We start from the raw sequence: 16,802 nt of genomic DNA on the forward strand, positions 1-16,802 counted from the left end.
CGTAAGACGCTCTAGATCTTGTTCCAACTCAACTAAGGTCTCTGCGGCCGCATCCTGTGGGGCCGGTGCTGGTGCAACTGGTACTCTTCTCTCGAAAGGCCGGAGATTGGCTGGACGCTGTGGGCCTACATCTGCATTTTGAAAATTGTCACTGTCAGTTTTGAGACGATATAAAAACGAAAAAAAATAGATAATTTAAAAACTTGTGAAAAATGAAGTACCTGTGTCATCCCACTGTTCTCCCGGTGGAAGAATCATGTCCGGATCTCCACGAAAATCAACTCCGGCATAAGGAAAATCTTGTATCGAGAAGACCTGGTTCTCTAACCAGTGAAAATACGCCGGTCTAAATCGGACAACCTCCGTGCCCTCGTCAGGATGACGGGCCATCACCGCAACCCATTGCATCAACTTAGGCTCTCGGGGAGGCCCAACCTCAACAGTGAGCTGCTGTGGGATCAGCATCGGAACCCTCTCTAGGGCAAAACTCACAACTAAAGGCCCATAACCAAAAGTCTTCAGCTGTCCGTTTTTGGTCCTAGTCAGTTGGCCCTTTAAGTTGGCCAAGACAGCATCGCACCAGTTGAAAATGGTGCCCCGATAGCAATCAATCACCATCCGCATCTGGGATCCAGTGGAAATGTTCAAAGCGGCAGCCCCGCAAAGTCTAGTAACTGTAAAGGCAATTACCATAAGTTTAGGTGGGGATATCTTTTTGATTTCTATCTCCTTATCCTGGTTTTGATTATTACACCACTCTAGTCGGAGATTAGCAATGGACTGGCCACCCGGCCTAGTCCCAAACAGAGTCAATTGTTGGCCCCTCTTGGGCAAACCAGTGAGAAAGTAAATACCTGAGGGCTCTATCTCGAGCTGGTGCCCTCCAATGTAAAAGCACTGATCCTAAACTTTCCACCTTTCAACCAGCCACTCTAGAAAGCGCACCTGGGCCCTCATGCCAGGTATGGCCGAGTATTTGTAAAGACCGCATGCCTTCAAAGCATCAATGGAAGGTTGGTGATTAGTCGCGGCCAAATCAACATCTTCGTGTTCTCTCTCATGCCAATCAAGCATGGTGGGCATACTACACACCATAAAACATCTGTTATAGTCCATAAATTTAAAATTTTTTGGTTCATTTTGGAGAAATGGAGGTTTGAAAATCCTCTCCGCGGTGTACGCAGCCCGCCTTTAGAGGCAGGGTGTATGTACGTAGGTTCTCTTAAGGCAAGCTGCGTACGCCCAGCATTTTCCCAACTCGGAAAATGTCGGGGTACGCAGGTCACCCATGGAGCACCTACGTACCCCGAAAAGCGGACCTTGAAACCCCCAAGGCCTCCAAAAAATGAAACTAAAGCTTAAAAACAAATTATAAACGGATGGAAATGAAGAGGAGGATGTTGTAGAATACCTGATGAGACGACATTCGGTTTCGACAGTCGAATTCTCCGCAATGTCCACGGGAAGTTTCTTGCAAAAAGCCCTTTTTCTCTCCTCAACAGTAAAATGGTAAAAATGAAATGGTAAAAGCCCTTTTTATAGGTTTTTTCAGTAAATAAATGTCAAATTTGTTTATTTTCCACCATGAAAAGGTATTTTTCAAAGTATTTTTATCTATCTTTAAATAGGTATGAGTAATGTGTTAGTTTTTGTGCAGGATAAAAGGATTTTCAGGGAAAATTGTCATTTCTCACAAACAAAAACATCAGAGTCATCTTTTAAGCCCTTTTCTAACTCCTAAAACATGAAAAGATTGCCGAGCGTTTCTTTTACACTCGTTAAAACAGAATTAAAAGATGGTCCCCTTATAGCCCTTTTCTGACCGTAAAAACAGGAAAAGATTGCCGGATTTTTGTCGTTTCAAATTCGATACTGGAAATAAAATGACGTGTCCTTGATCGCTTTTTACTTTTTAGGTCAAAGACACTAATCATGAAAGTACTCCTTGGTTGGAAGATCAAGCGGTTCTCTCAAGTATTATTTTATACTTTTTCGGGCTTGGAAGACACAAATTTATGAAAAAGTTCAAACCTGGAGTTTTCTTAAGTTTTTTCAGACTCTCTAAAATTGAAAAACGCCGAGTTTCTCCTATATTGGACTCGTTAAAATTTCACAGTAAAGGACCTGTTCGATTACAAACAGGAACGGACCACTCCTTCTTAGGGTTTGAATCAAAACTAAGTTGGACTCATCCGAAGGATGAGCTTATAATCAAGCATATGTTATCCTCCTCAAGCTTGTAAAAAATAAAGAGGTACTTGCCAGAAATGGTGGGGGAAAAGAGAGAAAAATGAGCCTATTTGTTATCCTTTGTCTCAGAAGAAGCCTTATCACCACTCTTGAACACGACACTTTTCATTCACCTCGGTTGGGAAATCCTTTGCCTCACAGTTGATCAAACCACATTGAAAGTCTTCAGCCGGTATTAACTTTGGGTCAAATGTCACCAAGCCATCTGTTGTGTCGTTATGTGTTCGAGAGGTCACTGCAAATAAACCATTCATCTGCAAAATACCCGTCATCCATCTTGACCATCCCTGAGTCAGTCCTTACAGCTACATTTCTTCAACTTGATCTATGATTTCGTGTTGTGGGCTTGCCTGCAACGGGTCACTTTCTATCGACATCAGCACATTATCTAGAAAGATGACCTAGAAATCATCAGTACCTTGAAATCTGCATGCATCAATGGCAGGTTTCTCGCCTTTGACGACGGTTTACATCACTGACTTTCGATCGAAGGACTCCGTGAAATGTTCGACATCAACTCATTCATTCACATCTCATGGATTGTACTGGGTACTTTGAGAACCATTGACATCACTGGTGGTCTCTCACACACTTGTTAACAGTTTACATCATTGACTGGTAATCAAGTGGTTTCTACCATGTTCAACATCAACTCATTTATTCGCATGGATAGAATCGTACTATTTCGGGAAGTAGAAATGAAGACCCTAGATCTAGTTTCCACCATCCAGGCTGTGAGGAGTTTTGTATTCATTGTATAGTATACCAACTATAAACAGATGGCTGCGTCCATACTGTGTCTACACAAGTCTATGATTATGATGTACTGCAAAATCATTCCTGTATCAGAGCAGTAGTTAGTTTGTTAGTTAAAGTTTTTGATCTGAGTATGGGAATGCCTACCTCAACGATGATATGATCTTATATATGTATTTTGTGTTGAATATTTGCAGGTTCCGACTGGGCTCTCCACAAGATAATCCTTGAAATGATAAAGTACTTCACCCTTCCTAGATGATATGAAACCCTAATCTACTACAGGCTTCGCACTTTAGGGGGAAATCTGTTACACTAAAATTTGTCACCATGACTATTTGCAGTTAGTATGGCTCCATCAACTGTCATACTATCCTCCTTGGCAAGTCTCATACCTCTGGTCTTCATGTCAAACTCCAAGAAAGAGAGAAAGTCTTTAAAAATCTATATATCTCTGGGTACGCAGTTTCTCTTAGCCTTACCTGCGTGTACGCACCCCAAGTTCACAATACCTGCATACTTGTACGCTCTGTCTGTAAAGGGGTGGGTGCGTACTCCTGTAAAGGTCAAAAGGCGCAAGTTTCACTTCAAAAAAGTTACTTGTGGTCATTTCTAGAGCATTCTAGAAGCTTGTTTGACGTGTATTGAGCGCCTCCAGATGGTTCATGTATCCCTATGAAAGAGGAACTTATGCCATCAAGAGGGGATCTATCCCATTCAAAGAGGGGCTTATCCCATTGATGGTGGACCTGATTAACTTCCTCTAGAGCGCTATAAATACAGGCATTGGGCCAGAGGGAGGGGAGGTTGAAAGCTGAACATTCCTAAGGGTAGATGCTGCTGGAATTAGGACTCCCTTATAGAGCTTTAGAGGAGAGATTCCCATCCTTTCCTAGCCTTATTTGGAAGTGGGTGAGCTGACCAAAGTAAAGGAAAACTCTTGCTGGACCCTAGGAGGGACCTGCACAACACCAAGGCTCAGGTTGTAATGGTTTCTTTTGTTTCCACTTAATACAATTAAGCTCACTTTTCTCAACAGATTGTTATACATGATTTGTTTCATATACTCCTTGGTCTGTATGATGAATATGTTTTATTTTATAAGTTATTCAAGTGCTATTTAATCTTTTGGCTTGTTAGTGAATGCAGGTTTCGAAGAGAAGGAGGAGCTCATCCGGATCGGCGAGGCTGGACTACTACAAAGCGTTGGACTAAAGGTATGTTATGAACACCTGATTACTTGTATTCTAAATTCATATTTAGAGAAAGGTAGTGTTTACTTGTCTTTTTTGTCACTAGAAAGCCTTAGCTTCTAGGGAGGTCGGTTTTGTCCGCAAAATTGACTCTTTCCGCATGACATGGTGCCTCACCAAGAACACAAAGATTCCAATGAAAAATATCTAGCCTACTGAGAATGCAAGGGTGAGGGCCATTTAGGTAAAGATGTTGCTCTTGAAAGGCCCCAGGGGAAACTTCCCTCAACATTAATGCCTTCCTTACCATGAGGTACCATAACTTTTAACTTGGTAACAATGATTGAAAGCAAACACGGACCCTCCTATGCAAGGATCTTTCATGTAATTATTTCATATTAATAAAAAGCGTCTCTGAGCACACTCTTTCAAGTTCTTGTTGAAGATTTTGCTACAACTTGCATCAGGGCCTTATATTCCTTGGTTTCTTACTTATTTACTACTTTCAATATAGTTAAGCATTTATTCATAGGAATATAGAACTTAGTAATGTAACATGACCTTGATTATCATGTGGTTCATTTGCAGATTTATGCATCAGATGCTCCGTGTTCACTGTGAACATATTACCACATAACATTTTTCTTTCATATTCCACTCATATATGTATATATATAATCAACACATATTTCACTAATATATCCCCACCAAGATGCACCACATATGAAAGAATTAACAACAAAGGTGAAGTCCCTTAATCGAGACCCATTACCAAGAACAATGCAACATTGTTCATTAAAATATAGGCAAGCATACATGTATACTTATCTTTGAACTTGAAGAGAAACTGAGTCTAGGATAATGGCTCTCCACCCAACCATAGATAAATACAACCACATCTGCTTGCAGTTGTAACCCCCGAGATATATTGTAGAGTTTGACGGGGATGCTTGCCTAAGGTATTAAAACTATAGCTACCAACTGAAACATGGAATCCAAAGGACCTACTTCCCCAAACCCACTAATTGAACGCAAATTTGTAGGCACATAGGGTGTCTAGAAGAACTCCACCTCACTCCTAGGTGCACACATAGTGATTCAACCCCTTCTAGGGAGTCCAAAATCCATTGTAGCTGTAACACAATAACAACAAGTCTTCAATGTGGCCTTCCTTTGGTGATGCTCTAGGATGGACTCTTCCGAAGTTTCTATAGGGATTCAGACTCTATTATCTCAACCGACATCCTCTGAGGGACCCAAGCTATTGCAGGGCTCTAGAGATTCCATCTCAAGCCATAGCCTCCACGTATCCAAGCTATTATAGGGCTTTAGAGACCTCAGTCACAACCCATAGCCTCGAGGGACCCAAGCTATTTCAAGGCTCTAGGGATCCTATATCAACCATAGCCTTTAGGGACCCCAAGTTGTTATAAGGCTCTAGACAATCAGAACTCAACCCACACCCTCTATTGATAGAGATCCAATCCCCTTATCGTCTCTTCTCTTCAGCATTGCCTGCTGAAAGATCTCATGGGATTTCCAGTTCCTCCTTCTCCATTTTCCTCCACACTTGCCTCTCCCTCCTGTTTCCAAATATAGGGTCTTACCTTCCCCCAGTGTGTGAAAATTCCTTGGGTTATCCCCTGCATGATTTCTCTAATTAGGTTTCCTTGGTGTCCCCCTGAATCATGCCATCTCTCCTTTTTCATTTTTGCTACTTGTGACTGATTTTACTATTACATCCTTGTTTCCTCGAAGGTCATATCCCCTTCATAATCCTCTATCCTCTTTTGTTTTTGTTTCTCTTCAAGAAACATGGGCCTGCGTACTCTCTTACAACCCATTTAATTTCAAGAGCTAATTCATTAGTTCATGCACCAACCAACCTTTAATGGTTGTCCTGCATTTTAGGTTTCTTTCTCTCCACAAGAAACCATAACATCCAAAGAAAGTAATCCTCCTCCCCAACTCTGGAATCTATGTCCCTTTAACTCAATCCCCCTTTTTTTTCAAAGATAGCATAACATTTAAAATTTACAATGCAACTTATGTGAGGACCTTGGCTGGGGCTGTTAGAGTTCAAATGCACATGACTTTACCCACTGGATGATTCTTCTCATCGTCCCCTTTACAAATTGAACCAAACAAAGTTCTTGATGTCATTCCTTGCCCAATATGCACTTCTCAACAAGCTCTAGGATGACATAGTGATAATTAGAACCTGGATCAATTAAAATATAAATGACTTGATCTTATAGATTATCTTCCATCTCAATGAAAGATGCTTGATGATATACTTGATGGTTATGAACTACTGCATAAATTCTTGCAAAACGTCGAGCTACTTCACCCATTGCGCTCGCCTCTTAGGTGTTGTAAACCTCTGTTCTGACATCCTGCTGATGTGGACAGTGCCTCCTCCTATGATTCCCTCCACATGTCTATCACTTGAGAGTTTCTCAGTCTTCAAAATTGGGTTTCACTAATGCCAGTTGTTGCACATTGTTCTTAACAACAACATTGGTTGTTTTATGAAACTGTCTTATCTGAGCTCAATGTTTCCCCTCATTCGTTTCCAAATTTTTCTTTGGCCAATTCCTCTTAGGTCCAATGTTTCTCGTTGTTTCTAGCTACTCTTAATATCAGTCCTACACATCGATTGTTCATAGAAATATTCTAATTTCTTGATAGCATCCTTCAGTGTTTAAAGTTCCAGCAATTCAATTTTATCTATGAATTCCATAGGCAACTCATTAATGAACCTGTAAATTTTGGCTTTCTCATCCTTGAGATATGGTACATACCTCAACAGTTCCAGAAACTTGGTGACATACTCATCATTTGTTAACTAACCCATTTTGATTTCATAAAACTCTTTTTCTTTATTATCATTGTAGCATTCTGATAGGCATTTCTCTCATAAAATATTCTCAAAATCCTCCTAGGTCATCTCTTTCTCAATAATGGATTTAACATTCCACATGTCCTCCCACCATATGTTAGTGTTTTATTTTAAGTTCTAAGAGGAAACTCTAGCCTTCATATTCTCATAATAATCATGTATTTCAAAAATTTTCTTCATCACTAATAACCATGCTTTTGCATCCTCTGCTTTCTTCATATACCCAAAAAAATGTAGGTGTCTTTTCCTTATTAAATTCTCCTTTTCATTTCTTTTTCAGCGATGGTGATGCTGAGAATGGTGATATATCCAAGTAGAAAAACTAGATGGTTTTCTTGAACAATGCACCTACATGCTAGTTTCTCATCTTGGAGTGCTCAATGGTTCACCTGCTGGCATAGTTTCCTCACTTCCTTGCTTGCTCCTCTTTTTTTATCTACCACCATATGCTTTGTTGGTGTTCTCCTATGATTCACGAAGGCTTTTCTTCTATCTATGCCTAGCCTTCCTTTCAGTTTGCCTTTCCCTCTACCAATTCGAGAGACTTTGTAGGACGAGTGCATTGATCTTTGTAACACTAAAACAATAAGTCAATCAAAATGTATTTCCCTTTTTTTCATTAAATCACGTGACCGCGGAAAATCCCATCCTGTCCAAGTACTGATCCGGGATGCTCTGATACCACTATGTAACATACCCAACCCCTCTTATCTCATTGGAGGAATGAGGTAAAGTAATATATATATCTATATATATATTCTCAAATTCCTTTAACATAACTCTTCATCGAAAAACATGGGATCAAATCCTAGTTAAAACCTCAGAATTACAGTGGGAAATTACGAATGGATATACTCGCAAACTATTTTGAGCCCCCTCCATCTAACCCCACCACCCTGTGTCCTTGGAATTCTTATAAAATTTCAATTAAAATTCCCTTATCAGATTCTGACCTTCTAGCTAAAGCTCATAGGCCTATGTGGTGGTGGGTTCGCCCTCTAGCCAATAGCATGCCACATTGGTGCGAGCCCAACCACACAACCTACCAACGTCATCACATTACCTCGACACCTGTGGAACTTAAAAAACTTAATTTTAAAATAGTCACAAGCTTCCAAGCTTGCCACATATCCTTTACATTGTTATCCATCTGAGGCTCTCACTCCCTTATGAGCCAATGGTCCTAGGTAATATAGAATTCCTTAGTCAACCCATGTTCCATCAACTAATGACCCTTGGGACATGTACCCTTTAGGAAATTTAATTAACAAATATTTACAGGGCTTCTGAGCTTCCACGATTCTGACCCTATGACATTTGTTCCTACTCAAGCCAGTCCCATAACCCTTTTAAATAGGCTTCCATGCTAACCACTTCTAGCCCCTCCTATTGGCTGATGGATCCAAGTAACACAAGGAAGTTACCGTCACTTTATTTTGATAGTCCCCGACCCTGTTGCTATTTAAATTTGACTCCCTTGTGCTCAATTACAACAAATTATGAGATCTGAGCCTTCTAGAACTTCCGACCTTCTAACTTAATTTTTCCAGGAAATGGAAAAATTCATGTCTCTATATTTCAACAGTCCCAACCCCCATGCTATTAAAATTTGACACCCTGGTGCTCAATTGAAAGAACTTACAAGATTCGAGACTTCTGACCATGTCATCACCCTCTCGATCAATCGTGTAAAAGGGGAATCTTACCCCACTAATATAATTTTTTTCTATTTTAGGGTTTTTACCATCTAATGATAAGGATATTTGTTCCTACTTATAAATTCATTGATTTTCTCCTTTTCTCTACAACAAATCCTTCCCTATAATTTTCACCATGACTCGGTCAAGGGACTTTGGCTCTGCCTCATCCATTTTCTTAGATGTGCATCTCTACAATATCCCTAGAGACAAGCTCTACTATTACGTAGGTCTCCTCGAGTCAACCTCCTAGACCATGGGTTTGTCTTAGAAGTCTTGTAGACTTCCAGATCTACATCAAAGTTTGTGAGGATTCCCATGGTTGATTAGGGTGTTCTATGTCATCACCACACTTGAGGTTGGGTGATAGATTCTTCAATGTATTCTCAACCCATGGTTCTTCCTTGCCCTCGAGTAGGTAATTCCATGTATGACGATACATTCTATCCTACATATATTCCCTACCATGGGCTTAATACGGCCTCCTAAGAGATTCCCACCTCTCCTATTACATGCCAACAATAGTCAAATACATGTCAAGCCTGTAGACTTAACCCAAGACCTTACGACACGAGCTGACAACAGCCATGCACCACCTGTGTCTGCGTTCCCGAAGGCACTCCTCTCTTTAGGGAGGATTCATGGCATGTCAAGCCCTGGTAAGGTTCTTTGCTTTGCATCGAATTGAACCACATGCTCCACCACTTGTGCAGGCCCCCATCAATTCCTTTGAGTTTCATTCTTGTGAATGTACTCCCCAGGCGGGATACTTAACGCATTAGCTACAACACTGCGTGGGTCAATACACACAGCACTTAGTATCCATCGTTTACAGCTAGGACTATTGGGGTATCTAATCCCATTTTCTGCCCTAGCTTTCGTCTCTCAGTGTCAGTGTCGGCCCAGCAGAGTGCTTTCGTCGTTGCTGTTCTTTCCGATCTCAACGCATTTCACCGCTCCACCGGAAATGCCCTCTGCCCCTACCGTACTCCAGCTTGGTAGTTTCCACCGCCTGTCTAGGGTTGAGCCCTGGGATTTAACGGCGGACTTGAAAATCCACCTACAGACGCTTTACGCCCAATCATTCCAGATAACGCTTGCATCCTCTATCTTACCGCGGTTGCTGGCACAGAGTTAGCCGATGCTTATTGGTGCCTCACCAGAAACACTAAGATGCCAATGAAAAGTATCTAGATTGCTAGGAATACAAAAATGAAGGGAATTTAGGTAAACCTCATGGGTTTGAATAGGCCCATGGGAAAATTCCCTCAACATTAATGCATTTCTTTCCATGCAAAAAAAAAACCTATAATTTGGTGACAATGATTATAAGAAAATATAGACCCTACTACTCGGGGGCCTTTCATGTAACCATATTGTATTAATAAAATGGGTCTCTAAGCCCTCTCTTTCAAGCTTTTATTCAATCTTCTACTGTGGCCAAATTCAAGGCCCTATATTCCTTTTTTGCTTAATTATTTACTTCTTTAAATATAGTTAATTATTTATTCAGAGTAATTTTCAACTCAATGATGTAGCATAGCCTTGATTATAATGTGGTTCATTTTCACATTTATGCATCAGGTGCTTTGCATTCACCATTGACATATTACCATACAACATTTTTCTTTTAGATTCCACACACATACATATATATAATCAACACACATATCAGTGACATATCCCCACTAAGATGCACTACATACGAAAGCACCAACAACATAGATGCAGTTTTTCAATCTGGAACCATTACCAACAAAAATGCATCATGGTTCATTAAAAGGTAAATAAGAATACACATATTTTTATCTTCAAACTTGTTGAGAAACTAAGTCTGGGACAAGGGATTTCCACTCCACCATAAATAGTTGAAGCCATGTCTACTTGCAGTTGTCACCCCTGAGCTAGATTCCATAGTCCGAGGGGTATGCTTTCTTAATGGATTAAAACAATAGCTACCAACTGAAATAGGGACTCCGAAGGACCTCCTTCCCTAATCCCACCAGTTGAATGCTACTTCATTGGCACACAGGCAGTCTAGAGGTACCCCCCCCCCACTACTAGGTACAAACAAAGAGATTCAACCCCTTCTATGGAGTCCATAATTGACTGTAACTGTAACATAGTTGCTACAAGTCTTCAGTCTAACCTCCCTTTTTTGCTTCTCTAGGATGGCCTCTTCCCAAGCTTTTACAATGATTATCTCAATACAGAGACTATTATCTCAATACAGAGCCTCTAGGGAACCTAAGTTGTTATAGGGCTCCAAAGATTCTATCCCAACCCATAACCTCTAGGGATCTAATCTATTACAAGGCTCGAGAGAACTTTGTCTCAACCAACAACCACTAGGGACACAGGTTGTTACAGGGATTTAGGGATCTAATCTCAAGTCACATCCTCTAGGGACCCCAATTCCATATAAGGTTTCAGAGACTAGAAACTCATCCCAAAACCACTAGTGACAGAGAACCAATCCCCTTCTCTTCTCTTCTCTTCATTTCTGCCTGCTAAACTCTCTCTCGATATTTCCATTTTCTCCTTATTTGTCTATCTACCCACTTTCCTCTCCCTTCTTTTTCTAAAAAAATGGCCATCTTCACTTGCTACATGAAAATATCCTACACTCTTGCCTTCATGATTTCTATAATCCGGTTCGCTTAATGTCCCCCCGAATGGTGCCTTCTCTCCTTTTTTGTGCTTTCTACCTGGGCCTACATTTACTGTTACGTCCTTGTTTCCTAGTATTTCCCAACCCCTTCATATTCCTTTGTCCTCTTTTCTTGTGGTTTCTTCTCAAGAAACATGGGCCTGAGTACTATCTCTTACAACCCACTTAATTTCAAGAGCTAATTCATTAATTCATTCACTAACCAGCCTTTAACAATTGTCCTGCAATTCAAGTTTCTTTCTCTACACAAGATACCATAACATCCTAAGCAAGAAATACTCCTCCCCAACTCTGGAATCCATGTTCCTTTGACTGAGTCTCCCCCCCCTTTTTCATCAAATATTACATAATATTTACAATATATTTACGATTTAACATATGTGAGGACTTTGGGTGAAGATTTCACACCCCTTCTCCTTCTCAATATTTTTCATAACAACTGGTATCATATAAGGTGCCTCAGAAGAAGCTCCATCACTTAAAGGGATATCTATCAGGATGAGAAATGAAGAGGGAGTATCTTCCACCAAGTCAACTTTGCTTAATCTAACTAAATTTATATTGTGGATGGTCACAATGAGACCATACTTGCATGAAATAGGAGTTGATGTATGGGAAATTGTTGAAGCTGGATATCAATATCCAACCTCCATTCCCATAGATAATGTAGATAATAAATAGTATGAGAACAATGCAAAGGTTGTAATTCTTATCTTGGGAGGATTGGATAAATATGAGTTTGTGAAAGTCATGTAGTTGAGCACCACAAAGATAATTTTGCATGAGCTTGTTCAATGTTATGAAGGTGACTCTAAGGTAAAAATTTCTAAGCTTCAATCATATAGAATTCAGTATGAGTCCCTTAGAATGCATGATGATGAAACATTGCAGTTTTTTTCCTTAGAGTATATGATATTGTTAACACAATGAAAGGCCTTGGTGATTAAATAAAGGATACTGCTATTGTGGAAAACATTCTAAGATCACTAGCCCCAAACTTTCAATGTCTTCTCAATTAACGAAATGGAGGATTTGAATAATATTGCAAATGAACATCTACATGAGATATTGATAGCTTATGAGATGATAATATGAGACACATTAGGTGCTAGAGAAGTACCATTCAAAGCCATCAACAAAAGGAAAGAAAAGGAGGATCCTAAATATGCAAGTTACATGTTAGATGAAGAAGAAGCGAATCTTGTGAAGAAGCTCCAAGTAGGAACTCGTAGTTTCAAAGGTGAACTTCCTTCCAAATGTTTTGCTTGTGGCTAGAGAAGTACAATTCAAAGCCATCAACAAAAGGAAAGAAAAGGAGGAGCCTAAATATACAAGTTACATGTCAGATGAAGAAGAAGAAAATTTTGTGAAGAAGCTCCAAGTAGGAACTGGTAGTTTCAAAGGTGAACTTCCTTTCAAATGTTTTGCTTGTGGAAGAGTAGGTCACCATGATACTAAGTTTAATTAAAAAGAAAATCATGAAAGAGGAAATAATATTTCAAAGAGGAATTTCAGAAGAGGTTTCACTGGCAAGAAATGTTTTTATACACATGAATATAGTGAATATTCTTCCAATAATGAGGACGATGAATCAGATCAAGATTTTCAATTACTTATGGCGTTCAAAGGACAATTTCTACATGAGTCTAATAGTAATGATGACTTGGTGGATGCTCTAGAATTAATTGATATACTCCTGGTCATAGAAAACAATCAAGAAAAGGAAAACAACATGTATAGAGAAGAAAACCTAGTTGAAGAAATAACCCACATAAATATCTATCCAGAAGAGGTTAAATTGACAAAATAAACTTTAAAGAAATAAAAGGAACAACAATATGAAAATTTATAACTTGAAATTGTGGGACTAGGAAGGGAACTTAAGAAATATAAGGCTCTAAATCATAGGTTTGCTAAGGGATATGAAACTTCATATGAAATCATTAAACATTAGAGATTTCCACTAATCAAGCTAGGTCTTAGATAAAATCCAAATGGTGAAACATCATATACTATGAAATCCTGTGAAACGGGTACAAAAGGTTATGCCAATTTTGTAAGAGGGAGCAATCATTAGAATAGTAGGACTCTGCAAAATAATGAAAGGTCAAACTATACTCAGGAAATAAAAAATTTCCATGAGTAAAGGAAAATATACTCAAAAAAGTATTACACTCCCATGTATCCTTACTTCAATGGTCAATTATTCACTTGTCACAATTTTGGTCACAAAGTAGTTCATTGTGTTGCTTATAAAATGATTATGTCTAGAGAAGCAAGAAATGAACATAACACAAATAATTCGAAGAAGTCTTGTTATAATTGATTCTCTAGTATTCAAAATGAAGTTGAATTTTCTATTTGCAATAAATCTTTTCATGAAGAAACATAATCCAAATGCGGGTTGAATTCATTCTATCAACATGAGCAAAAGTCAAAACCTCCCAAGGCATGGAAAAAGCAAATTACTTCTCTGAAAATTATGGTTTAACATTATATGCAGGAGATCAAGGGAATCTATGGTAGATTGATAGTGGTTGTTCAAAGCATATGACATGTGACAGAGATAAGTTTGTTTCTTTTATTGAAATTAAGAAAGAAAAAAAATAACACTTTTGGTAATCATTCACCTACTACTATTAAAGGAAAAGTATCTATTGTATTAAAAGGAAGGATCAAATTTGAGAATGTATGATTTGTTGATGGGATAAGGCATAAATTGTTTAGTGTTAGTCAAATGTGTGACCATTGGAATGAAGTTATCTTCAGGTCAAATAATTGCTTGGTAAGAAATTTGGATACAGGGAAGACTATAATCAAGGGAACAAAAACTTTAGGAAATTTCCATATCCTAAAAGGTGGCAAACAACACTTCTTTTTTGGTAAACCTAAAGAAATTTGGCTTTGGTACAAAATATTTGGACACCTGGGATTTTATTGATTATGCAAATCAAGCAAGGGAGCATTTCATGACTTTCCAACCATTTCTCCACCTAAACATAGTATCCATAAATCATCCCAATTTGGTAAGAAATCTAGGGTTCAGTTCGAAGATAAATAATCAATTTTAGGCAAACTCCTTGAACTCGTTCATACTAATTTATGTGGGCCTATGAGAAATATGTCTCTTCATGGTGACCAATAATTCATTCTATTAATTGATGACTTTAAAATAATATGTTGGGTTGGTTTACTTAAGTATAAAGGTAAGGCATTTTAAAATTTTAAAATATTCAAGGCTATGGTAGACAATGAATTGAAATAAAAAATCAAATGTCTTAGACATGATAGAGGAGGAGAGTTTATATCAGATGATATTTCCAATTTTTGTGAGCAGCATGGCATCAAAAAGAATTTTTCGATACCTAAAACTCATGAACAAAATGGAGTTGTAGAGAGAATGAACAGAACATTTCAAAAAAGGGCACATGCTATGCTTGATGAGTTAATAACACCTCATACCTTCTTTTATCACCAAAAAACGGATCTTCTAGCCTAATTTACTAGATGGATCGAAGTACACCATGTAAAGACAATTTTACGACAGTGAAATTGCTTTCACTGTGAGAAATTACTTAATAAACCACCTTTGTTAAGTAATTTATAGTTAAAGCCATGAACAATAATTAAATAAATCACTATTTATTTGATTTTCTTCTAGGAATAATTAATTAAACCATTGTTTTATTTTTATTCCTTGTCAAATTTGACCCAATCATGAAAATAAATAGATACGACATTATTTATCTTATTTTTCTCTAAGAATAATTAATTAATCACTGATTGTTTATTATTCTTTGTTAAATTTGACTAAATCCCTTAGGAATAATTAAATAAATCCTCATTTGTTTATTGTTCCTTAACTAATTCCTTGAGATGATAAATAAATAATTTATTTATTTATTATTTCTGAATAAAAGTTTAAATACTTTTCCCCTCCTAAAAAAATATAATAAAATATTCCAGGTGGTTATTCCAAGAATTGGATCAATAATATTTTATTATTGCTCATTATTCAAGGATAAATCAATATTTTGTTATAAATAGAAGGGTTTCCAATTCATTATTCACTTTTGATTATTTGTTCTTGCACTCACTATTGTAACTCTAATTATTTTCATTGCCAGGCACCATATTTTTGCTAGGTTTATGCATTATAGAGGAGAGACTACAGAAGATGAAGACATTTGAGGATAGCCAAGAACCCATCCCATAGAGGGGGACTAGTAACATTTATCTCTTCTCTTATAAAATTATTATTTGCATATCTGGTTATTAGATGTTTTGGGGCTATTACTCTTTCTTTCATTGTTTAACTATGATTGCAGAATAGATCAAAATTTTGATAGGTTTTGTTTCTATCAATAGCTGCAGATCTACAATGTTTAGCAGTCATTTCTATTATTAAGATTGTTTTTTATCCAGAATCTTAAGTGGGTTATTTTCGTATATCATTGAGAAGAAAACACTACAACAAATTGACGACTCCACTAGGTTTTATACTTCAGATCCAAAAACCTGGGTGACATTTGGTTTTCAGCTTAAGGTTTCTTATTTTTTAAATTCTCTTAATGTTTCCTAGTGTTTTAATACCAGATTTGATAAATATATTACTTCTGCAAGCTTTCCAGTCGTTTCCACGTCACAGGAACCAGTCGCGACAAAGGCGACACTTTTTTCTGAAATTTGTAGACCAGAAGTCTCGAAGCAGAAATCGTAGTTTTCAGCCCAAAAGGTGCGATTTGGGCTCCTGAACACATATTTCTACCAAAAAGTGTGATTTCATAAAAAAATAGGTAAGAACATGTGATTTCTAGAGTTTATGGTTTTTCTCAAATTTGTTTCTAGGATTTGCTTAGAGCTGTTTATTAGGTGTCTGACCTCTATCTCATCCTACTTAAGCCATTGATCCATCCTATTTTACATGTCGAAGTCGAATTTAGCCTCCCTTAGGGCTTCTAGTACACTTTCGCCTTTCTTGGAGGAGTTTAGCTGAGTGAGAAGTCTGAGCTTCTACAACACTTTCAGCCACATTTTCCTGATCTATAACCTTTTGTTTTAGATCTAATAAGATAGGTTGCTACCATCCATAGTTTCAAATTTAAACTTGTTTGGTCATTCCCTTAGGGCCCCATCAATTTCCCTAGGTGTTTCTCCCATCTCCCTATCTCTTTGTAGCAATCTTCCCCTTTGGTTTTTTGTTGTCGCTACACTAGTTTCCAATAGCTTAGAGTCACTTGATCCTAGTCACATCGACATTCGAATCTCTTGACCATTTTAGTGTTTTTTCCATCGGTTTACCAACCTAGAAATACAGTGTTTCCAAACCCAAT

This window comes from Pinus tabuliformis, chromosome 2_2 (genome assembly GCF_031772625.1).
Source record: "Pinus tabuliformis cultivar Carrire ecotype Pingquan chromosome 2_2, CPIR1, whole genome shotgun sequence".
NCBI classification, from domain to species: domain Eukaryota; kingdom Viridiplantae; phylum Streptophyta; class Pinopsida; order Pinales; family Pinaceae; genus Pinus; species Pinus tabuliformis.